The 25,956-nt window shown below is 42.3% G+C and overlaps 1 long non-coding RNA gene across 1 annotated transcript; it reads right to left on the minus strand.

Moving 5' to 3' along the window:
* Positions 1-261: 261 nt before the first annotated feature.
* On the minus strand, positions 262-25,694 carry LOC132593366 (uncharacterized). Its single transcript, XR_009558757.2, has 3 exons — positions 25,355-25,694; positions 9,931-9,993; positions 262-5,950 (listed from the first exon to the last, which is right to left on the minus strand). It is a non-coding gene; the product is annotated as an uncharacterized lncRNA (long non-coding RNA).
* Between the last annotated feature and the right edge of the window lie 262 nt (positions 25,695-25,956).

Here is a 25,956-nt window from a genome sequence, read left to right on the forward strand (position 1 = left end):
TAAAAGAAAATATATTTACAGTGCTGTACTGTATTTATCGATACTGTAAATTTACATTATCTGTTTATAAGATGAATCATCTGTCAATACCAATATTGTCTTATATGATACAAAACACTGCAGATGTTATATGTATTACTAACACCAGACAGCAAAAATGAAAAGATAATATGAAAAATAAATTCATATTTATTTACAGGTATAAAGATTCATGCATTGATAACAAAGAAGCAGCAATAAGATTGCTTTATGGTAGCCTCCTGTAATCGATATGATTGCTTCATGGTAGCTTAGCTTATACCCTAACAAATGGTTATTAAAAATTTTATGGCATACAGTATTATAGTCATATTCATAATACAGAATTGGAAACATTTTTTTTGAAAATGATACATAATTCTTCTAATTCTGAGAGAGGCACACTGTATAGTAATTCTTTGAGAGCAGAATTATAAAGCAGTGAGAAAACTAACACATTATTAATTTTATATTAAATATCACTCACCTTATCACTCGCCTATGTAAGGATAGGCTATCCACTTCCGTACAAGTCTTGCACGCGATGTGCTACACGATCGATAATGGTGATGATGACACAAAAATGTCTCTACAGTTCTTGCCATACACTTCTTAGACTTTCACACGACGGCACGCACACACATACCACAGGTAAGTTTATCAACTGTGTGGCATGATGATGATTTACTGCTCGTTAAGTGGAGGTGGGTCATCATAGAGGTCTTCATCCGTGTTGTCTTCGTGTTGAGTGGGCTGAGGAGGGGTTGGGAGAGGAGGGGCTGGTCCTGCTGTCTCAGGGGTGGCAGAGTGGGAGGAAGGGAAGGGAAGGCACGAGAGGCAGGCGCACTTGGAGTAACTTCACATAAACACATCATCATTTCTGACTCTTTTGCTTTATATTTCTCTAAAAATGTTTCTAAACAGTACCAATCCTTCCTCCACTGTCTGCTTTTCTTTCAGTGCCCGTATCATAGGAGGCCCACTTTGCAAAAGAAGCCAAAGGCAGTCTTGAATGATCAGAACCCTTCTGCCAGATCATATGATGTCAGCTTGTTTTCTGGCACCGCTTCTTCCTCATGCTCTGGCAGTGGTTGGAAGCACTCATCTCCATAGGGTCAGGTTCTGTTAATTCCTTGGGCGTGGTGTCTAAGAGCTCTTGAATTCCTCCGAGGTCCATACCTTGAAACCCTTCAACTTCCACCTTTTCACCATATCCACAATCTCTTTTATGATTTCCTTCATTGGCTCTGTCGTAAATCCTGTGAAGTCATGCTCAACATCTGGACGGTTTTCTCCAGCACGAATGTATTGTTTCAGGCTTGATGGCTTTCATGGCTTTTTCTATAATAAGGATGGCATCTTCAGTGGTGTGATCCTTCCAGACTTTCATGATGTTGCATCGGGATTCTCTTGCATAGTGTTGACAATCCTTTCCATAGAGTACCATGTGCAATGAGCCTTAAAGGTCCTTATGACCCCTTGATCTAGAGGCTGAATCAGAGATGTGTTTTGGGGGCAAGTAGACCACTTTGACACCTTCAGTGTTGAACTCATGGGGTTCTGGGTGGCCAGGGGCATTGCCCAAGATCAAAAGAACTTTAAAAGGCAGTCCCTTACTGGCAAGGTACTTCCTGACTTCACGGACAAAGCATCGATGGAACCAATCCAGAAAAAGTGTTCTCGTCTAGGCCCTCTTGATGTCCAACCAAAAGGCTAGCAGCTGGTGTTTATCTTTTCCTTTAAAGGCTCAGGAGTTAGCAGCTTTATAGATGAGGGCAGTCCTGACCATAAACCTGACTGCATTTTCACAGGACAGTAGAGTTAGGCTATCCCGTCCTGCCTTAAATCCTGGTGCTTGCTTCTCTTCCTTACTAATAAATGCCCTTATGACACTTTTCTTCCAGAATAGGGCACTTCTGTCTGCATTAAAAAACTGTCAGGCAGATGTCCTTTCTCCTCAATTACTTTCTTATGTGTCTGGGAGCTTGTCTGCTTCCTCTTGGTCGGCAGAAGCTGCTTCTCCTGTTCTCCTGACACTGTCAAAGCCAAACTTCTTTCTAAAGTTATCAAACCATCCTTTGCTGGCATTGAATTCTCTGGCTTTAGCTCCTTCACCTTCCTTTTGCTTTAAGTTGTCATATAATGACTTTGCATTTTTTGAATCTTATTAGAGTCTACAGATATGCCTTTCTTATAGCAATCCTCTACCCACATAAGAGCTGCATTTTCAATACATGATAGAAAAGGTTTTCCCCCCAAAATGCAAGGTTTTCGCACCTGCTGGTATAGCTGCATTGACAGCTTCATGAATTTCCTTTTTTTTTTCTTACACTGGTCCCTTTGCTGGATTCATTTATCTTGAAGTGGTGGCAACCACAGCTGCAGACCTCAATCTATGGTACATAGCAAGCAGTTCAACTGTTTCTCATAACGTCATGAATTTTCTCTGGGTATTGGGGGTACTTCCAGCATCATTAGTGGGTCCCATGGTGTTATTCAAGGTTTATGGTGTTGCACTAACATGATGGAAGATACGCGAGAACCACGAGAGATCACTTTTTATTTCCATACACAGTTTACTGAAGAGACAGGCTGCTCATGCAGAGATGATTAGTGTCACATGGCACTTTAAGCAGGAACTTCCCACACCTGAGCTCAGGCAATAGCAATAGGAGGTGGCCACGAAATTAATTTTATGCCATTATGATTTAATACAGCCTCTGTACATTTGTTTACACTGTTTACATTTACACGTGCGCAATGGTGCTATGTACGGTCTGCAAGTGCCTGTGTGCCTAAGTTTTGGTAAATTTTAACTTTTTATAATAAATTCATGTATATTTTATGGTAGTAAAGGTTAAAATAGACAAGTATCTACATATATTTTACAAATTCATGACATATCTAACTTTTTCTTAATTTTTATTGATATTTCTAGGCTATGTTGTTCATCTGTTTTTTCAAATTTTTGCAAATCTCCAAAAAAACTCTCTAATGTATTTGGAAAAAATCTGTGTATAAGTGGACATATGCAGTTCAAACGCGTGTTGTTCAAGGGCCACCTGTGTTTCCTACGAGACTTTGCAGGGAGGGGTGGCTGGTCTCAGGTGGGATTTGGGTAATCCTGCATCTCTGGTCCACATGACATCTCATATCCCACCCTTACTAGAAATCACAGGGAGCAAGTCTTTTTCAAGTTTGTATCCTTCAGCCCCTAACTTCACTATTCTTTACAGTAGGAGGCCTTCAATATTATTGAAATGAGCTGTTATTCATCTTAAAAAAGAGGTTACCCACATTCTGCTAGAGTCACTATGACTGAGATCTTATCATCTAATTAAACTAAATTTAAAATTCAGAGAACTTTTCATGATAACAAGTACTAATCCAATGTTCATCAGTAAAATTCAAACTTGTCACTATGATCTAATGGGCCTATATTGCCCACCCCTTTTTTACTTCTCTGACTCTGTTCTGCTTGCTCTGAACCAGAACACTTCCTAATTTTTGCCTGATCCAACTTCTGCTCATTTGCCCTTGCTGTTCCCTCTGCCTGGAATTCTTTTCCACCCAGAATTTCACATGATGGGCTGCCTCTCAAGATTTCCATCTCAGGACAAAGAAGGAGCCCACAGCATGAAGAAAAGGGAAGAATAAGCCTTCCTCTGAAGAAATGACATTAAGCATGAGACCTAAAGTAGAGTGTGAGTGTGTATGTGTGTGTGCACGGCCGTTATGTTTTTGGGGGTAGATGTGGGTAAAGTGAGAGTACTCAGTCTATGCAGAGGGAAGGGCTAAGGCCTTTAAAGGCTTCGGGGTGCAAAGGAATAGAGCAAAGTTGTTTGAAGAATTAAAAGTCAGTGTGGCTGGAGGTTAGAAAGCTGGGGGACAGCAGAAGAGGGGGCATGAACCAAACCATGAAGCCTCCTTTAGAAGAGGCTCCAAAAGGGGGTGGTACAGCACTTATGCACTGTAGCCCTTTAGTAATATCTTAATCTCAGATATAGATCATTCTTCATGAGAAAACAATCCTTCTGCACTCACTGGTATTCTCCTAGGCCTCCCTAACCTAAAAGTAATCAGCAGTGCTGGGTGTAAGTCACCTCAAGGGCTTTTATGTTTCCTTCAGGAAGAGTGAGCTACCATGTCCAGATTCAGGGGACAGGACTACTCACCAGCCCCTGGAGCTGGTTCTCCAACCCTAAGCATGACCCTAAGCCTAACTTCTGCCAGCACTCCTCCTGGTGCTATCCCAGCTGGGAAACTGAGTGAGCTGTCAAAGTCGGCTTTAATTAGCTATTAGCACATCACACACATTCAATGAGAAGCAAACTTGTACCAACAATATCAATAGATTCTTTTCTATACCAAAAAAGAGATCAGTTATATTTCAGTAAATTACATTTTGACAAATCCAATTTATACTATTAAAACAACCTTAGATTTTTAGAATTTGTAATAACTCATGACGATTTATTTTTAATTACTCAGAGATTTAGGAGCAAGTTACAAGGAATCAATCACATCAGCGCAGAAAACAGATAGCTAGTGGGAAGCAGCCACATAGCACAGGGAGATCAGCTCGGTGCTTTGTGACCACCTAGAGGGGTGGGATAGGGAGGGTGGGAGGGAGGGAGACGCAAGAGAGAGGGGATATGGGGATATATGTATACGTATAGCTGATTCACTTTGTTATAAAGCAGAAACTAACACACCACTGTAAAGCAATTACACTCCAATAAAGATGTTAAAAAAAAAAAAGAGTAGAAAGATTAGAGGATTAGGTCAAGATACTGCTGCTTTATTCTGAACAAACAGTACGCAGAGTTCCTAATTTCTTATTCAATATCTGACTGTCACAACTTATTTTAAGTGAAATATTTACTTACTTACTGTGGTAAGAGAGTAGAATGAGGACTGGAAAAAGACAACTATATATCTGACATGGCCAAGAAGACCCCTGAGAGTACATGAAAAAGAGTAACTTTCAAAATTAAATTTTCCAGATGGGCATTCCATAGTTGAAAGACTGTAGTTCCAAAGATCATTTTAATCTAACAAGATCATTAATCAGTAAGGAATTTAGCAAAATCACTTCCTTAATATGCACTTAGAAAGATCTGTTTTGTGCAAAACATGAATACTCGAAGCTGAATTTCTGAACTTGCAACTTCTAGCAATTCTCTGGCTCATCTGGCAGCATGCTTACACTCAGTGCAAATCTTCATGTCAACAGGGCCATAATGTTTCTACTCATCAACATCACACATGCTGCAAATCAATGTATTTCTACCGCGGGAATCTTGACTGCAAGTGCCACTCTTTCATGGCGTTGAGACATTTATTTACATACTTAACTGCAGGCATCTCTTTAGCTTTTACACACGTTTTCCTTCACTGGTAGAAGCATTTGCTCTTTTCAAGAGTTTAACTCTTTAGCTAAAAACACTGAATCCAAAATGCAGAAATGGTAGTTCAGTCCCTGCAAGGAAGCACACTGCCACTAACGAGCTTATGACACATTATCACACGGTATAAGCTTTAACGTTTTCCAACACACTTTCCAGTAAGGTATCGCATATCCTGAGAGCTCATGCTGTCGTTTTTGAAATGGGAGCTGGGGAGAGATTCTGATTTTACTCAGAGTTGTTAGGGTACTTGAAGGAGTTCATTAATTTCTCCAACCACGTAGGGCCCTGAATTGGGGACAGTAAGTTCACATTTAGTGTTTGTGCTGATGAATCCCCAATCTACTTGGTTTTAATTTACATTAAAAGGTCTCTACTCTCGGGTCTTCGCTGGTGGCGCAGTGGTTGAGAGTCCGCCGGCTGATGCAGGGGACACGGGTTGGTGCCCCAGTCCGGGAAGATCCCACATGCCGCGGAGTGGCTGGGCCCGTGAGCCATGGCCGCTGAGCCTGCGCGTCCGGAACCTGTGCTCCGCAACGGGAGAGGCCACAACAGTGAGGGGCCCGCGTACCGCAAAAAAAAAAAAAAAAAAAAACTCTAATAAGTCTCTACTCTCAAAGTACTGCATCATCAACTTTATATAATAATTAGATACACCAGTTAGGAAAGGCAGACTGAGTACCCCTCGGCAACATTAACTTCATCACATTCACGCTGAAGATTGAAAGTGCACATCAGTGAGAGGTATTTGTTTGCGTAAAACTGAAGAAGTCTATTAAAGAATTTTTAATTCATTGACTATTATTTTTAATAATAAGCACATCCAGAGGATGAGATTTTTTTTCATTTTATTTACTGGCTTCTTGCCATTAAGAGGAGTAAGAGAGAAAGGGAAAACCAATAATCAGAACAACCCCAGTCTCTTGACTGATTTCACAGCTTAGTTTGTGCACACAGACAACCGCAGTACACACTATCAAATTTACCTTCCTGATCTACTTAGAGTCCTCATTCTGATAAAGGACCAGATGAAGAAAGTCTTCTGCATCACTGAAGTGAGACTCTAAGACAGTTCACTAAGAACCATCTTTAAGATTTCAATAAGTCACTTCAAAAATTAAGAGAAATTATTCATTTTTGGTTACTCTTCTGATATAGAAAAACAACTGGTATGTCTGCATCATTATTTTTAAGCCAACTCAAACTGACACCACTCAAGAAAGATTTTTTTTTTCCTCCAGTGGTAATTTAGCTACAACTTTAGTGAGAGAAAAGAAGGCAATTCTGATGGCAATGTGTTTGGGCAGAACTGGGTTTCAGAGGCCGAGTGCCGATTCCCCACACGGGACGGCCTTCTGAGCAGGCTCCCTTGTCACCAGAGTCCTTGCCCCTGGTTTTATTCTTTAGCAGAGGAATGGTTCCGCATGTGTAGCATTTACAGATAGCATCACTACAAAATGGAGCGCGGGTTCAAATCAGAGTTTTAAGGTCAGGAAAAATAAGTATCATTTAAATGAGTCACCACTGCCACTTTTAGAACCTCATACACTTTCATTAGAAATCTCCCTTTCAGGGATGTTCCAACTTTTATTCTGGCAAATCATCATAAATAAAAACTAAACATAAAATAGTTGTGGTGATTGCTCAGTGTGGTGTTTTTTTGTTTTGTTTTGTTTTGTTTTTCAGCATTACAAACTTCACAGCAACACAGGTTACATTTATCTAGCACATATTTCGAGAGTGTTTTCATCTCTGTAACTGACCTACTGTGGTCCAGTTCCAGAATTTTATTTTCTAGATCATATATGATATTTTATTATGCTGTTATGAACACGGAATTAAAAAAAATTATCTTACATGCACAATAACTTTGTAGTTGTAGAAGTGTAATCCTGTAAATTATTTTTAACTGTGTACGTTTGTTTTATTAATTTTTATTGGAGTATAGTAGCTTTACAATGTTGTGTTAGTTTCTGCTGTACAGCAAAGTGAATCAGCTATACGTATACATATATCCCCTCTTTTTTGGATTTCCTTCCCATTTAGGTCACCACAGAGCACTGAGTTGGAGTTCCCTGTGCTATACAGTAGGTTCTCATTAGTTATCTATTTTACACATAGTAGTGTGTAATACTGTAAATTTTTAAAGTTGGATATTTTTGTGAAATTAAAACAAATTGTATCTAGATCTTACTCCAAATATAAATAGCACACTTTTTACACTATCTTAACATAGTATTTTAGATTGTTACTATGGAAATCGGGGGCACATGACATAATGAATAATAGGCACTAATTTCAGAGTTACCCAGAAGGTTTTCTGGAGGCCTGTAGTTGGTTTAAGAGTATGTAAGAAGGTTGTAATTTTTACATAGTAAAATATTCCAACAAGTAATTACTTAAATGAAGAAAATAACCAAATAGAAGTGGGAAATGGAAAATTTAGAGGGCAGTGAGGCAAGGGGGGGGAGGGTGGAATGTGAACTAACATGGGAGGAGAGCCTAAAGGGAGTGAAGGTCAAAGAGCCAGGGAGGGTTCACCCCTCCTCCAGACCTGCGGTCAGCTCCCTGGGGAATAGTCCCCTGAGACAGGGCTGAGGTATTTGCCCGAAGTGTTTCAAGTTTACCTATTAAAGAACAGGCCACATTCTCAATTCCACACCCCAGGGCCAGCAGACAGAAGCCCCACCCTCCTGCCCCAGCTCGGGGGCATCTAATCTTCTGACCTCTCGTGGCCAGTGTGACTGATGGGGTTTTTTCTCTTAAAGGCTTTACGTATGTGGAAAATTTAAGGCATTTCTATATAGATCTCTCTCCATCCCAGTTAATCAGAATGTTCAACTGTAGTTTGGCCACATTTTAAGTAGTGGTACAGTCCCACTGTTTCAATAACAACTCTTATCGACAACATCAGCAGGCGCTGAACAGGGAACAGAAACTATAACTTCTACATGGATGACAATACTGTGTGTGTGGAAGATACTACATTTTAGATGGCAAAGTATGCCACCTTCATCTCCGCTTAAAGTGTCTCCTTTCTACAATTTAAATGTCTCATATTAAACAAATCTGCCATAAGACAAATACAGGTTTACAAAAAGGACAAGTTAGAAATTAGGTCCTTCACAGAGATCCACAACAGGAATCTTGTAAACATCTTAGGCTGCCTTCCTATATTTAGGATAGAATTTGATTCATGTATTATTTTTAAGAGATGTATGCTATTACATAAAGCAAAGTTAACAGTTCAATTGAATGGAGACAGCATCAACAAATGCCTAAAATACTATTCTCATCAGTTAAAACAAGAACAAATAGATTTCTCAAATAAGAGTTAGTTCAGTTAATGTTAGTTTATTTTAGGCACTTGGTTAAAATGAAAACTACTTTACTGCTTAAAGGCTGAACCTATAAAATATAAAAGAGGTTTAATCCAAATAATGTGAAAGTGAATTAACGCTTCACTCTGGCCTTTACTTTTTTTCTTTTCAAGTAACTTAGATTTATTGATAGAAATATATGCAAATGTCTGTAAAAAACACTTATTTTGAAATTACAGGTACATATAAACAGCAGGACAAAGCAAATCCCTTTTGAGAATGATTTGTGGAAATACTGCCCTAGTACACTTTTTTTTCTAAGAACAAAAATACTATAATACATTCCCTCACTTCGGGAATACTTTGGCTTTTTCTTTCTATTTTTTTTCTTTTGATATTGTAAAATCTCTAGCCACACAGAGCACCTCTCCTCCTGCCCTGCTGAAAATGCAGAGATGGTTTAAAAGTTACTGAGGCAAGGGGGGGAGGGTGGAATGTGAACTAACAGGGGAGGTGCTAGGGAATGTGAACTCCCTTCTCACGCAAGCTTTGGACCATGCATCCCAGGGAGAGCAAGGTGTCCAGAGGAGTCAAGGCGGCCTCCGCGCCTAAGGCGGCCAGGCGGCCCCAGACGCAAGAGGGCAGTCAGCGGCTGCAAACATCCGACTGAAAGCCCGTCTGCAGACTCACAGCTTCCAGTCGAGGATGTTTACAGCCGCTCACTGTCACAGGGACACTCCTTCTGGCTGTCCGGTTACCTGGAGGGTTCCTAAGACGGACGGGACACAATTCTGCACATCACTAAAGTTATCACCCCAAACCAGAAACATTCTAGGGAATGTCTCCAGTTCAAAGCCCAAAAAAGCTTCATGCATGTCTGTTATTCAGCTACCAGATTCCTATAAAATCCTGTGATAATCTAGGACAACATATGTCAATGGCGTTCATCCGTCACTGTTAGAGACAAGGAACACACAGGCGATAGCAGGGTTACTTGACATGCGTGATATAATTAAAATCCTTCTTTGAGTGAAGTGACCAAACATACAAGTTAAATTATGCTAACAAGATAAAGTGCACCTTTAACATTAAATACATTTAAGTGACCTTAGACTCTCAATGAAAATATAAAAGGTTTATTTCAAACACTATAACTTCTGACCAAAAAAAAAAAAAAGACTTACACGCTGCTTTCGTAGATCACTTTTGCTCTGAAATCTGCTCCCAGAGACAACTTGTACAGTCAGCTGGTTTTTGAAAGAGTAAGCATCAGGAGAGAAATAGAAGGAATAGCAAGGTCTGTAACAGGCATATATCAGTTTGTGGGTCAAAGTTTCCCACTGGAAAAACACAGAACCTATCACTTGCCGACAGGGTGACGTACATTAACTCCAGATCTGAATGTTTTGAATTCCACTCCCATTCTCTTATGAAAATAAATGAGGAAAACTGAAGGGTAAGCTCTATCAGTCACTGCTTTCCTGAAGTAATTCAAAACCCTTCCGCGCCTAGTGAAACATTAAGTTGATACAAAGAAGTGGGTGTGCCTTTCCCCGAGATTTGTTTTTAGATGATGTTACCAGAAGGTTCTTAAGTTGCAGAAGTCTTAGTTTGTGATACCAAACCCCAAACAAAAACAAAATCCACACAAACAGTGTCATGTTTACTGAAACGAACAAACGTGAAGAGCTCCATAAACGACTACTTCAAAGCAAAGGGTAACTCTATCCCATTAAGGTTAAGAAAGTTAATCTTTGAGGCAGCAGGTGAAAACAAGCTGAATTATGTTGTGGCCTTTTGCTTTATTAACTAAGGACTTTGAACTATTAAAACTTCCTAGGGAACCACATTTTCTCAATGGGTCAAGTCACATAGGGGAACAAAGCAAACTTTATCAGTGCTGTGCGATTCTACATTCCAGAAATTCTTAGTACTTGGCATTCATATACCACTGCTGACTAGGGCTTGAGTCGGTTCAGCAAACGCAGCTACAGCTTCCAACCTTGTGAACTTCTCACCAAGACACCCCCTTCTTATGAGCTGGTCACAAATAGACAGGCAGGATACTCTTTAATTAAAACAGATGAATACCAAGCCTTACACCCTGTGAAGACATTGTAGAGCAGTAACTGTTTACAAAAAGAATATTTTTACTCCCATAAATTTTTCTCCAAGTGACAGAGCCCCTACTTGCCTTGGAATCTTACCACTTTTCAATAATGGCTGTAAATTAAAAATGACCAGCACAAACTAGGCAAACCACCTCACGTAACAATTCAGTGAATGATGAAAGAGATAGTAAACCTTCACACGGCTGGGAAAATCCAGGCTTTGCTCAGAGCTCTATGAATAAACATTAAAAAAAATCCTCCAAATAAAGCACGAAAGATCACAAGATCTTAGTTACAAGGAGTTGTAAATGGAAGGGCATTTAACAGGCATTGATAGAGCACTTCATTGCCTGTATATACAGGCTTCCTTTTTAGCAAGGTACCAGCTCAAGGAAATCTATGTGAAAGGTAAAGCAGATTTATCCCAACAAAATGCTGAACAATTTTGCCAGTTTAAGTGAGACTCAAAGTTATTTAGTTTAAACTATTTCCTTGTTTTCTGGTATTAAGCAACATCGGTTCCACTTGGAACAGCAGTTCTTAAAATGAGAGGGTGGTAACAGGCTTATCAGGACAGATTCTTCTAACCCCATGTACCGGGCCTGCTTCTTGCCCCAAACACTCTGCAGTTCTCATTCAGGTGGGGAGGTCACTGAGTGCATTTGGCAAAAGCTATAAAGTGATTCTGCTGTACCTTCCTGGCAGAGAACCACTAATCTAGAAGGATGGAACTAAGTAAATTTACTCAAGACTAAAATATCTTGCCACTACCTGAGAACTGTGACCGATAAATCCACCCAAAAATCATGAATTAATAACAAATATGGTGGAGTAAGATTCAATTGCGTCTAGTACAACAGACCCTCATTTGTCTTCTATAACCTGGAAATACTCACAGAAAACTACTTAATTCAAAACCATTGGAATCAGGAAGACAAAGCTCCTAAAAGTTTCCCCACCCAAATGTGCAGCTCTGGATGTCTATACCTTGGTCACATTTTATAATCTCTTCACATTCGTTTTAACTACTTGAAGCATTAATTTCTTCTGATGGTGGACAGTACAGCACTGGCCCCAGATAAAATTTACAGTTTTTTCTTAGCTACCCTATACCATTCAGTCTTAAATCCTCTTCTTGACTCTACAATCATGATTTTCTTAAGCTATGCATAAATAAGAACAGCTTAAAATGGTACAGCCACTCAAGCTCCCTCACCTCCTAACCCTAATTCTCTGGATTTTGAATCAGAGTATTTATTTATTTATTTACATCTTTATTGGAGTATAATTGTTTTACAATGGTGTGTTCCTTTCTGCTTTATAACAAAGTGAGTCAGCTCTACATATACATATATCCCAAAGAGTATTTAAATTAAACGGCCCAACCTCGATGGTGAGATTTCAGGCACTTATCAGCAGGTGGCAGATGTTATCATTGCTTTATTTGTTGACTGACTGATTGATACTAGGACTCTCCTTTGGCCATGGAAATGCAGAGGTGCAATGTGGGTGGCCTACTCCATTGTAGAATGATGCTTCTCCCCTGGCTTCCCCTTTCTCCCCAGGTCCGTCCACCTCCACCACTCTGGTCCCTGAGCGTTTGCAGTGGTACTTGCGGAAAAGGGAGCATTCCATGTCAGCACAGGACCCAGCGTCCAGGCTCTGCACTGCATCCTTTCACCCATCATCTCTCTGGGGGCCAGGGGCCCAGACAACAGCATCAACAGTACTGGCATTGGCCCCAGCCCTTCCTTCAGAAAACCCATCTAAAGACAAGAAACACAAGTGGTCTCCGCTTCATTTTGTAGAAAGCATACATAGAACTAATCTGAAATGGAAGTAAAATAAATGTACCAACAAAATTCTGCCCTTTAAAATTCATCTTCATCTTCTATTTATACTTTATATTTAGTAGTCCACACTGTTTCTAGGCTAATTCAAAGGCTTCTAATGCTCATTATATTTCTTGCTAATAACTGCAATGATGAATTTTCCCTTGCTATTTTCTTTTTGTAATTAATAGGAACACAGACCTGCCAGGTTCTTGCCTCTTGAAAATGGCTGAAGGCTGTAGGAATCGACTGGGAACAATTTCCCATGGATTGTACCCACGTGGAAAATTAAGAAACTCAAATTCTAGGAAGAAAAGCATTGCCTGGAATAGTAGAGAGCTTACAGAGTTAAAAAGAGTAAAGTCTCTTCTACTCCAGAAATTAATATAAATATTTTTTGTTCAGTTAGCATTCTCTAAGAATTAAGCTAGATAAACCACGCGTTCTCAAGTTTATAGCCTTAATTTTTTTTTTGGCTGCATGGCTTGCAGGACCTTAGTTCCCTGACCAGGGATCGAATCTGGACCCTCAGCAGTGAAAGCATGGAGTCCTAACCACTGGACCACCAGGGAATTCCCACACCCTTAACTTTAACACAACCTTTTTGTTGTATTGCGAGCAATGTCTACGCACAACCTCGTTTTAACCCTGCCCTGGTATGATGAAGCATTTACTGTCATCATCATTACACATGCAGGGACATCAGGCTTGGAGAGCTGGAATCATATCTATCACTCACTCTCCCATTCTGATGTTTTGCTTATTGTAAGCTTTTCTGAATCATTTGTGGAGTCGGGGAGGGTGTGGGCTGGAATAAATATGAGTTAGTTAATTATTATTCAATAAAAATTGTTTTCATTGTAAATTGGGTGCAAAAAATTAATAAATGAAGAAAACGTCTAAGAGTAGAAACAAATATCTAGATCCTTTAGGAGAAAACAATTCGTTTAGTCACTAATTTGTTCATCATATATTTATGCATTTGCCAGAATCGCTTTTATTTATTCATTTTTTTATGAATCCATGTTTAGTTTAATATCAATACAGGTGGAGATACACACACATATTATTAGGTCGATAGATAGATAATGCGTACACTCATGGGTCGATATATACACATATGTATATATTTTTTCTGTCAGTTAAGAGGGCCTAAAATCTATGGCCCCAGTAATAATGAGCACATCTATTTTCCAGATATTTTTTCTTTTAAAAATTAAAAAAAATTTTCTTTAATTTTTTATTGAAGTATAGTTGATTTACAATGTTGTTTTTTTTTTCAAAAGGCGCTTCTTTCTTTCTTTTTAATTTTTATTGGAGTATAGTTGACTTAAAATGTGTTGCCAAACTCTCCTTTAAAAATGATAGTGATTTACAGTCCAGGCCAGGGTTCCCCAGACAGGGGCTCTCCAGGCTTATCAGAGAGTTTTGGGTTGTTCTTCCCCTGCACCCCGCTGCCCCCCATCTGCCTGAGCCCCTCCTCTCCTACTTGGGCTGCGTCCTCACTAGGGAGGGGGATTCCAGAGACCCAGGGAATCCCAGCCTCCAGGCTCATCAGGGACTTTCCGTCCCACTCCTCCCATCCCTGGTCACTGTCAGCAGTTCCCAGGCCGCAGCCCACAGGCTGCCTGCTGGCCCAGCTGCACCCCCTTCAGGGGCCCCAGCTCCTTAGACACCCCACAAAGAGCAACTCTCACCTGGGAACACCGGCCCATTCCTGTTGAAACAGAAGATCTATTTCTAAAGGGTCATTAGGTGAATTTAAGATGAATTTCACTGTAATAACCACATGGCAGAATTCAGAATTCCAACCAGTCCTTGTTTTTTTTTAAAAAAATCAAACCTATTAGATTACATAATCATTAAAACTTATTTATAAAGCTATGCAATGATATAGAACATTAGCTATCCCGGCAAGGTAAGGAAAAGCCAAGAAAGAACTATATGTATGATATAAACGTTATCATGTTAAAAATTCAGAATACACACATACGATTTGTTCCTTCTGCTTTTCTGTATTTTACAAGTTTTCTTTAATGTGAATACTTTTAATACAAATATTTAGAAAATATTGATCCATTTCAGACATAGGAATTAGTATCTCCTGCATCTCAAGAGTAATGTAGACAGTACCAGACGCTTTTCAAAAACGGTTTTCTGTCTAGATAAATCTTTGAAGGGAGAGAAGATTGCGTACATCTCTGCCCTGAAGGCTGTGATTCTCTGTCAGTCACTGCTAAGGCTACTGGAGTGGCCCGTGGGTGCCTTACACACGGTAGGTGATCAATATATTCTGGCTAAATGTTTGAAATGTTGATTAGGAGATTCTCAAAACACACCTTATTCATAATTATCCAGGATCTTTCTTTTGAAAAGTTTATGAGCTCCCAGCTCTTTAAAATGTGTCTTTTCCACCTTTAAAAGTGATGAAATAGACAAAAGTTAATGACTGATCCAAGTTTAGCGCCCGAGCAATAAAATGAAGATGGGATCCCCTGTCCTGTGGTCTAGGGGACCTGTCTTGAGACCAGCTGATGCTTTTGCCGAGGTGGGAAGACGGGGATCCCTGGGCCCTTTTGGTGGATGACTGCCCTGGACAGGCCTCTGCCCATCACACAGCCTATTTTCTCTGTGGATGGAGACTAATGGTAGTTTAGCTCTCCACCTTGCAGAGCTCTTCTGAGAAGTGACTGAGAGCTGTATGAGAGAGTACCAGCCACATGTTAGTTGGTTTCCTTCTTACTGCCTTCTGATTGTGAACATGTTAGGGCAGATTCATCAGAACAGTGGTTATTAACGGAGGTAAACCTCTAATGTCACCTGGGCCTTTAAACTAGTTGCGCGATGGTGTTTTACCTCACTGGATATTCATTTTCTCAACTGTAATGAGAGGGTAAGTCAGACCCTAAAACTCTTCTAGCTCTAACACCCTATGCCTCTAATTCCTTCATTGCTTGAATTTATGAGGTAGGGGTGGGGACTGGAGTTGGAGAGGCTCGGAAGGATGTTTTAAAAACTGAACATACACAAATCATGGAAGCCGACCTCCCTTAACTAGTGTGAGTTTTCTTAGTACAAATGAGCACCAATAACCCTGACTTCACCCACCATCACTTCCCACACCCCCACATGCTAAAATAGCAGACTACAAAATGGACGAGAGTACACTGACAGACACAGCAGTTAGCAGCTGACTTAGGAAGCTTTCTACGGAAGGTCTTAATTGTCTCCAATACTATCTGGCCTGGGAACTGGGCTGTAAGCCACAAAAGAAAAGAGGTTCATATACCTTATACCTGTGGCACACAGTGACAAAAAATGTCTATTCAGGGTCCAGCCTCCTCACCATTCCATATGGAGAACGGGCAGCTTCACCTGACATAGCTCACTGCATCTCAGAATCAAAGACACTTTCATCAGGGTTTTACTGCAAGTTAATGTTTGACTTACACTGTTCTGGGCTAACAGCGGCTTAGCTGCTCATGGAAGGATTTTCTAGATTTTCAACAAAATAGCTGTAAACTCCTAAGATAAAAACCACACTTGAATTCAAAGAAGAAGAGTTATTAAAAAGCTCATGTTATAATTTCATCCTATTACATTCACCTAATTAATATGTACTCACAGCAGGTTTGTGCTAAATTTGAACCACAAGGGATAGCAGATGATGGAAACACAGTGCGACTGGCCCTAATTCCATTTGTGGGTGTAAGTATTAAGTATGGAGGTGCAAATGCTTAGGTCAACCAAACAGCCACAGAAGCAACAGTGACTAACCACCAACTACTGCTTTGCCCCTCTTGCTTCTAGGGAGGAGAGAGAGTCTGAGAAAGCGTGCGACGGTTTCCATTACCTTCCGGAGACTCAGGTTCCTAATTTTAAGAAAACCTGGTGTGGCCGTAATCTAGGACATACAAATGGAGAACATTTGATGAACTGTGGAGAAAGATAAAAATTTCCATGATTATAGGAAAGATGGACAAGTGGGGGAAAAATGGATAAATGAAAAAAGAAAAGATGAGAGAGAAAAGCTCCCTTCTCCCCCTTCTACTTCCTAAGGGTAATTCATTAGTGATTCTTGCAATGTTTGTTATTTCAAGAATTTATGCTACTGCCATGCAATGATCAAAAACAAAAATTAGTTTGTTTTACTGAGAGGGATCTAATTAAACCTGTTAAGACCAGGACCCTCTATCCGGGAAATGAATAACTATTTAAAAATAATTTCTTCAAATCAATACTTTTATCATTTAGATTAGCTCAACATTTTTTATTTAAACCAGGTGTTTTTCATAAATGCTACTGAATAGTGTACCTTTCTACAAGGAGCAGGATAAAGAGAGACTTCAGGGGACGTATCAGAAACGAAGCATCAGAAAGTTTAAGGGTAAAATTAACCATATACTTTGGATTTTCTGGAAGCGTCACAATTACAATGATTCTGTCCCAATACAATCAGAAATCCATAGGAAATACCTTCAGACCTATGATCTGACCAAGTAAAGTCATTAGAGATGATTTAAACAGCATCCAAAAAATCCTAGATTCCCAAAAGAATTAACCTCGGTTTTACATACTATGGAACAAAAGAGCCACACTTTGATTTTACCTAAACTATTAAGAGGATTTATATACAAGAAGAGTACTTTACAGCCACTTAAAGAAAAATAACTGATGAATCTGATTTAGTCTTTGAAAACATGAATTTTTTTAAAAAACTACCACATTGGTTGGCATTCCAGAGCCTGAAAGTCCTAACTTTTCTTACTTTTTCTTTCTAAAGCACTTCTTAAAATTGCCTCTGGTATTTTAAAAATATGCTCGGAACTCTTAGGGCTCCAGCAGTTTTTTAACTAATAAAATAAACACAGCAATTGAGTACCTGCAGTTCTGCTAACAGTATTGTTTGTATTCTAAGCCCCATCCACAGAGGCTACAGAAAAAAATATCCAGTATAAACAAATATTACTTAGATCCCAGTGGCATCTCAAAGCAGCACACCCAAGTCTCAAAATGCAAAAGGAGAAATTTTCCACTCCCACTGTGATTAACTCCCTGGCAAAACTCAGGTCAGGCAAAAGGGAGTGAAATTGCCTCTGTTTTGGTGAAGGTGGGGAGGGGATGTGGGTATGAAGCAAAGCAGTGATTCTTTTTCTTCGTTTCTTCGCCCTCTTTTTTCCCCTCAATGCATCTGTTCTTTTCCCTGTCTCTCTCCTGCCTCTGCATTCCCCACTTTTAGCTGTTCTCTCCTCTTCTTCCATCCCCAGTTCCTACAGAAAAGACAGGTTTGTCCTGCAGTTTCCTTGCTCATCCCAGTCCCTGGACGTCATATGACCACTCCCCGCACACATCACGGAATAACGTTTTCAAAGTACTACACACAGTAGGGCAAAGAGCGAGAACGAAGTGGGCCGGGGTTAAGACTGGGGAAAAAACGTCTCCACCAGTATCTGTAACACCCAAACTTCCAGCTGAGAAAGTGGCTGAGGCCTCTGGGGGAGAAGAAGCTGGAGGCCCAGAAATGCTAGGAGGAGTGGGGCAGAGAGGTGCTACAGCGTGAGAGCATCCCCAGGAGCTAGCCCGGCCTCCCCCAGGCTGAGGGCGGGCTGAGGCCCGTGGCGAGCACGGTTTGGACAGGACTCCCCCTTCCCAGGCCTGGGGTGGCTTCTCTCTCTGCCTGGCCTTTGTGTCCACAGCCCAAGGCAGACACGGACGTCGAGGAAGGAAGCCGTGCTCCTCGGTGAGGCCGGGCCCAGCTGAGTGCCCGATCTTTCCACGGACACTCATCTTCCCCCAACTCTGCCACAGCTTTCTGCTGATTCTTAGCACTGCTGTCAAGTTATCCACTCTGCCTACACTTACGAGTCACCCTCAACTCAAGGCCTGGCCCTACAACAAAACTCTGTGCCTTGGCTTTCTCAAGGGTAAAAGGATAATGACTGTAACTGCACATAATAAGCGCAGGGTTAAGAGGCCTCCACACAAACTCATACTTGTAAAGTGTTTAGAAGAGTGTTTGGCACATCAAAGTATGACATAAGAATTGGTTAAATAAAATGAAAATAAAATAAATTATCTGTGAACACATATATCTGGATTCAAAGGACAGAAAGCTCTTCACGATGACAAAACGGACTTCAAACAGAAAAGAAGAGCAAATATATTGATTTTGTCACCATGGGTCACCAGGCCAGGAGGATTACCAGGAGGGATGGCCCAAGGAACCAGGCTTTATCTTCATGTTCTGTGTAAAACCACTGCCAGCCTGGTCCTGAGACACTCCGATAGCGAGGAAGGAATTGAATCTGTTGAAACCACACATTCCAAAATGGAAGTGTGAGAGTTCACACTTAGCCTGGGATATCCCGTATCTGACCACTCGGCACTGCAGTCATTTGCACTCTTTATGTATTATTTAGATAATATTGTTTAAGAGGCTTCATTGTATATTCTTGAAAATGACAGAGTTTGAAGTTAAATGCTTCCGGGAAAAGGACTTTTTTCTTTTGGAGGTGGGGCTATAATGATATGAAAAGGACAGCTGCAGGTTGTAAAACTAAGGACAGAAAAGGGCAGAAAAAAAAAAAGATAGGGCAACATGGAAGGAAGGGGAGACAGTGATGAGAAATAAGGTCAGCTTCATGGAACAGGAGTATCTCCCATGCTCGTAATGTGTGACTGAATAAATGTTATAATGACTCCAAAGCTTATTATAAACAGGGAACAAAATGCATTCCAAATATGGAGCTCCATATTTGAAAAGTATATAATTACCTCATGAACATAAAAGCTCTGGTTTTAATTTGATCTTCCCTATTTAAAAATTGCTTTTAAGAGAGAAATATTTGAAAAAAATGTCTGCAGTCTCAAAGGTAAGTTACCCCAAATTGGCAATTCCATGATTTAATTTTTCTATCAACACTTAGCAAAAAGTGTAGCTACCTTTCCAGGATCATTAGAAATATTAATTTAGAAACCTGTAAGACAGCTAACAATATTAAAAATTTCCATAGATTGATTTCATAAATTTAATACTCAGAAATGTTTAAACATTTCAGCTGACGTTCTCTTGGTGATAGTAATAAAACATTAAGCTTTAGCAAAGAAATATATTTGACTTTTTTTAAACAAATACATCATCTATAATAAAACAAAATACTACTCAGAGCAATTCAAGGAATATAATTAGAGTTTGCTATAAAAATAAATCCTTTGAATCCTTGTTTAATAAAAAGTATTAGCACTGATAGTTTTAATCTACAGAAATGGACTTGAAAGATTTTCAAAGTTTATTATGTTAAAAATATGTAGTGTAGCAGTGTTAAGCATCTCTAAATTTTAGCATTATACCTCGAAGAGTTCTAACTTCTGCCAGAAGGAAAAGTATGCCTCGACTAAGCAAGAAATTTCCATTACTCCTATCTTAAGAAGTCACACCCCATACAACCAATGACAGGAAAACATTTCAATTCAAACCTCTGACACTCTCAAGCCTGAAGCAAAATTTTAAAAAAATACAAAAATAAAACACAACTCACATTTTCAGGGAAGAAAGGAAACTCTTGCTAAATAAGTGGCAATTATGCTGAAGAATTTATATGCTAAGCACGACTGAATGTAAAAACACCAGAGCAGTCAACCATAGCTTTAGCACTTTGAGTATGATTAACAGAATGAACTTTCAAAGGTCAATTAAATGTCAACACACTTTAAAAAGATACTCTAAGATTAAGTCTGGTCAGTGTATAACAGTACCTCACAACTTAGGGGTACCCTTCTTAATTTAAGGGTAATGTGCATGTGAGTATATGCACATAAATGCAGACTTACACGTCACCAGCCAGATTACTACAGAAAGTCATCCAGCATCTATCCTAGAGTTTGACTATGTTAATGTTTTTCAAGTTACGAAACGATTAAAAAGAAAACCGAACTCTGTTTGTTATACAGCATTATCCGATGAAGATGAAACGCAAAGTAAATCATAAATGTTAAGACTAAGGCATATCCAACAGCTTATCCTATCTATTCCATCAGAGGAAGTCATTCACGAGCTCACCCTTTATTGTCCCTAATATACCATCCTGCGAATTCTTCGCCCACTAACCTTCCCTGAGTGCTTGTGGTTAAAAAGCTTACCCCAAAAGCTACCTGGCATTCAAAAATTGCCCACTTCAGCATCTGTGGGACACAACAAGGCCTGAAGGCATCCAGCGCCCATTCCTGACATTTTCATCCAGGAACTCAGTAAGAGTCCCCATCCCACGCCCGTAAGGAAGGCCAAGTTGTCACAGAACCTCAGAATGAGCAGGGATCGTCAACATCATCTGGCCCAAACCTCTCCACATTCACAGCTCAGGAAACGTGCAGCCATAAAGCTCCCAGGGTACCCTACCAGACTGCAAGTCCAGTCTTACTTTTAGTCCAGTGTTTCTTGTCTGTATCAGATCTATCATAGACTTGTTCTCCATTAGGACTTTGAGACCAGGTTATAACTGACCAAATAGCTGTGGCTACCATCGGAATTCAGAGGAAGACGGAATGTTTAAGATGTTAATGATCTGGGAAGGCTCCCAGGGGAGCTGGGAACTGAAGATGGGTAGGATGCAGAGGGTTGGAGAGGAGGCATCACTAAGGAGGGAAGCAGGGTGAGCTAAGGCACCCTGGTGAGCGAGGCCACTATGTACAGTAGGATGGAGACCCTTGTTTTAGGAACAGGCGGAGGAGGGACAGACAAAGTGATGAAAGGATTTCGACGTTAGAAAACTGACACGAAGACAGCAAAGGCTAACCTAGCAACAGGTTTGCAAGAGGGAATGGAGGTGGGGAGACAGAAAGATCTGAAGTGCCTCTTAGGGGTCTAGTAATATTCATAATATTTTACAGGGCTGTTGTTAGGAACTAGTGAGCTGATGTGAGAAAAAGCACTTTGAAAAGTCGAAAAGCTCTAGAAAGTAAAGATGTTTTGAAAAGTCAGGGGACAAGAGCCTCTCTAATCACGGCCCCGTGGCTTGACAGCATACGCTTCTCTGCAAAGGCAAACTTGGAGCTGTGTTCTGGATCTTCTCCTATGGGATCAGAGATAGAAATCTTTTCCTTCAATAATTCCAAAAGCTGGATCCCAAGGTGGGGGGACAGCCTCCACCCTGACGTCCCTGTAGGCTGAGGATCCCTGATACTAAAATCCGAGGCCAGGGTTACAATTTTGAGGCAGACCGCCGCGTGATCCATGTTTTCCCTCACTGAGTCAAAGCAGCATATAAAGTGCCCAGTAAAGTGGTACAAAAAGGGGGCAGGAGAAGAGACAGCACCGGAGCAGCCAGGCTGTGAGCGGGCGTCAGGGCCTGCACATCACCCTCCCTGGTCCCACCCTGGGTCCCACTCTGACTACTCAGCAGGTGACCTTCCGTGTCCACTTCTCTGTGCCGACTTCCTCTCTCGTCTACAGCGACGCCCCAGGGCTAAAAAAAGGAGTTCTGAAAAGTTACCATAATAAATTAAAAGGTGCGCATGTGGCGTAGATACTGAGTGACAGTTATTACTGTCACTAATTTGCGCCTTACATAATTTATAATCTTACCTAATTCCCCAAACAACTCCCAGGAGGCAAGTACCATTATCCTCATTTTTCAAGTAAGGAAACCGAAGCTCACGGGGTCACCTAGGTCGCAAACGGCAAAGCCAGGATTTGAATCGGGAGTGCCGGACTCCGCCTACGCTTTGAACCTTCCTCCTAAACTCTTCCCCTTTTCCTTCAACAAACGTGAAAATCCTGGCCTCCGTGCCAGGGATTTTAGGGATACAGAAGTTACAGGAGCCATGATACAGGCTTGTAGACAAAAGTTTTGACAACAGAGGGCAAAGGACCCGGGCTCAGGCACACCCGTGCCTGCCGGGTGTCAGCCTCCGGACTAAAGTCTCCCCAGTGAGTGCGGCATTGTGTCCAGGGGACCGCTTTCCACTCGGCATTCTTGCTCTGATCTCTCCCAGGCCTCCTGTCCCTTGGGGTCCTTTCCCAATTATCTGCTTGAAACCTTAGCTGGACAGTTGAAGAAGAGGCAGCTGGGACTGGGACCCCCGCAGATCTCACACAGGCTGGAGGAGCGGGAGGTCCCATAGCGGGAGGGGTGTCTAGGGCCTTGTGTCCCAAGGCACCCTTACGTCCGCTTGCAGTGCGTTTGCTCACAGGAGCAGTTCCTGGGGGCTCTGTGGCCCCGGGGCCCCACTGAGAGATGAAGCCAACATGCCTAGGGCCGGAGGGGAAGTGATGAGCAGGGAGCAAGCCGGGAGGCTGGTTCAATGTTCCTGGGGAAAAGCAACAGTTGCCACTAAACACTGACAAGAAAACTAACACTAATCCTCAAATTTAGTGTGATAAACTCTCTCTGGGAGGTTCCAGTTGAGAATACAGATTCCAGGTTCTGCTCACAGACATTCTGGCTCTTCAAGGGTTGAAAGGTGCCTGGGAGTCTGAAGTTTTGCAAGAACTACAGAAGGTCCTGATACGGGAGTCTAAGGATCTCAATCTCTGATATACAGCCCTGACCCCCTACAGAGCTGCCCAACCAACAGACCTGCTCTCAGGAGGACACACGTTCTACAAAGACAGCTTGTTCACATAGCAGTGCGAGGTTCTGGGTGGAGTGGTCACTTTTAAATAAGGCCACTAGGCTTTCCAGAAGTTTCCACACTCACAAATGTTGGGGACTTATTTTCCTAATGTCACCAAATAAACTATGACACAGGCCCTTTAGGAAAAACAGAGTATCTCACACACAATTCAGTCCCCAAAGGACCTCAACACACACACACGGCACCTGTCTGGAGTGAAGACCCTCTCAGCAAGATGCTATTGCCAGTGCTTACTTTCTATTTGGTGTAAGACTGGAGATGACTTTCTCACTGCAGATTTAGGTGATTTCAAAAGGTACACTTTTCTTCATGCAACTGAACTGCCCTGAAAGGTTTACTTCATGCTATTTAAAAAATGAGTTTAAAAAGCAAACAGCACTCAAGTGAAATATTAAGGACACGATTAGGGCATTTAGACATTCAGTCACAAGGCAAACAGCTACTGATTATTTAAGAAACATACTTTTTCACAGGTTTGTGTTCTTCAAAGACAGCTACGTCATAAAATGTATTATGTTACAACAATATTGCTATCTTTCTCCTAGAAACCCTATCGATGTTCTTTGTCTCTTTCCAAATCTGTATCCTTGTTTTAAGCTCTACACTTTCGGGCTACATACTGGAATTAAGCTCAGTCTTTCTGCCAGATCTTTCTCTGATACCTTCTTTCTTTCCCCTAAAGCACGGTAATACTTCTCTTTAAGGATGGGCAAGAAGAATTTTTAATTGTTTTTATCTGAGTGCCTGGCATTTTATTCAGCAAATATTTGCTGAGTATCGGCATTTATGCATTCACATTTTTAAAAAAATCAACTTTTGTTATTATAAACTCCATGAGCAGAAAAATGCCCAGCAGAGCACCTGGCCTCTAGAAGGCACTGCTTGAATGGTAAGAAAACTGGGGGGATTTATCACTGAGAGAACAAAATAATTTCTCCTGTATTCAGTACTGATAAGTCTACATTTCATAGTGGAAAGAATTCTGGTTAGGGAAAATGTTTGATTTCACTTTGTACGGAAAAAATGCAGGTTATCAAGATAACCGAAAGTTCACACTGCACTGTATTGCAACACAACCGGTCAAGACGTTATTTCAATACCATTGCCAGACCAAACCTTTAACATTAATCATTTATCAAAATTATACATGCCACTAACACATCCCAACAAAGACGATTATGTAAGTGAGCCGTTTTGGCGTCAGTGATACTGAACACAGCAGCTATTTTCAATCCTTCATTAAAATTAGATCAAGATGTACTTGCATTGTGTGTTACTGTTCCTGTAAGGAAGATTTACATTAGTTTAAGATTTACTTTGGTTGTAAGTGACAATTTCTTTTCCTTCTATGTCAGAAACTAGAATTCGCTCCCCCTGGGACCCCACAAGGAAGTTTTCAGCAGAAAGAAGAAGCAATACACGAAAACAACAAAAAGCAGCTGTCCTGTTTACTCTCTCCCATGTATAACCGAAGCCCTGGTTTCCCCCTAAACTGAGTCCGGAGGGCATGAAGGGGCTGCTGGGGCACCTGCCACTTCATCTTGAGCCTGGCTCTGTACCCAGCCTGGCCCTACAACTTCTAGTGGTGCCGCCAAGCTGGCCAGTCGTAAGGCGCTTTAAATAGAAGTGATGGGTAATGGATTTTTCACTGAGAGCGACCTTCACATATGGACGTCTGAAAACATGAGGCTGACAAGTTCCTTTTCGGGGGGCTGAAGGGTGGCTCCGGGCGCACCTCAAGGTCCCCGCCCGGCGCTTCGTGATCTGGCCCCGCGCGCTGAGGCCCAGGCAGACTCGCGAACCGAGCCCGGTTCGTAATCGGGAGGGCGCGATGGTCGCGCAGCTGCAGCCCCTGCAGGGGATGCGGGTGCGAAGTCGCTCGTCCCGGGTCGGGCCTGTCCTTCCCGGGCGGGGGCGCCACCTTCCACTCCGTCCGGGCCCCGGACCCCCGCCCCGCGATCCCCCGGGCGCGGCCCCCGTCCCTCACCCCCTCCTCGCCCCCTCCCGGCCCCGGCGGCCCGAAGCCAACTCACCGCGCTCCCGCCGACGACGCGCCCCAGAGTCCCCGCTGGTCGGGGCCCCGCGGACGCGCCGCAAACTTTTCCCGGCCCCGCGGCCGCGGACGATGAGCTCCCGGGCAGGCGCGGGGCCGCGGGGCCGTCGAGTCGGGACCGGTTGGCGGGCGGGCGCGGCTGCGAGGCGCAGTCGTCCCGCAACGGCCGCCCGCGCGCTCTTTGTGTCCCGCGCAGCCCGCCGCCCCCTGACAGCTGACGGGCCGCGGCGCCGGGTGCGCGGCCCCGCCGAGGAGGACGAGGAGCGCTGACAGACGCCGTCCCGGAGTGGCCGCCCCGGGGGAGCCGGCACTGCCCGGGAACGGCCGCCCCCCCCGCCGCCGGCACGGCCCCGCTCAGGCCCCGCGGCGCTCGGCCCTCTGCCGCCCGCGCCGCCCGCGCCGGCAGCAGCCCGGGTCGGGCGCCCGATCCGCTCGGCTCCGCCGCCGGCGCGCTCCGTCAGGACCCTGGCCCGCCCCGCCCCTACTCCTCCCCTACCCCGCCCCCAGCCCGCTCCCTCCAATGAGCGCGGCCTGCAGTGGGCGGTTTTGCCCAATCGGGTGCCGGGAAGCGCGGCCCGTCCC

The sequence above is a fragment of the Globicephala melas genome, chromosome 14 (assembly GCF_963455315.2).
Source record: "Globicephala melas chromosome 14, mGloMel1.2, whole genome shotgun sequence".
In the NCBI taxonomy this organism is placed as follows: Eukaryota; Metazoa; Chordata; class Mammalia; order Artiodactyla; family Delphinidae; genus Globicephala; species Globicephala melas.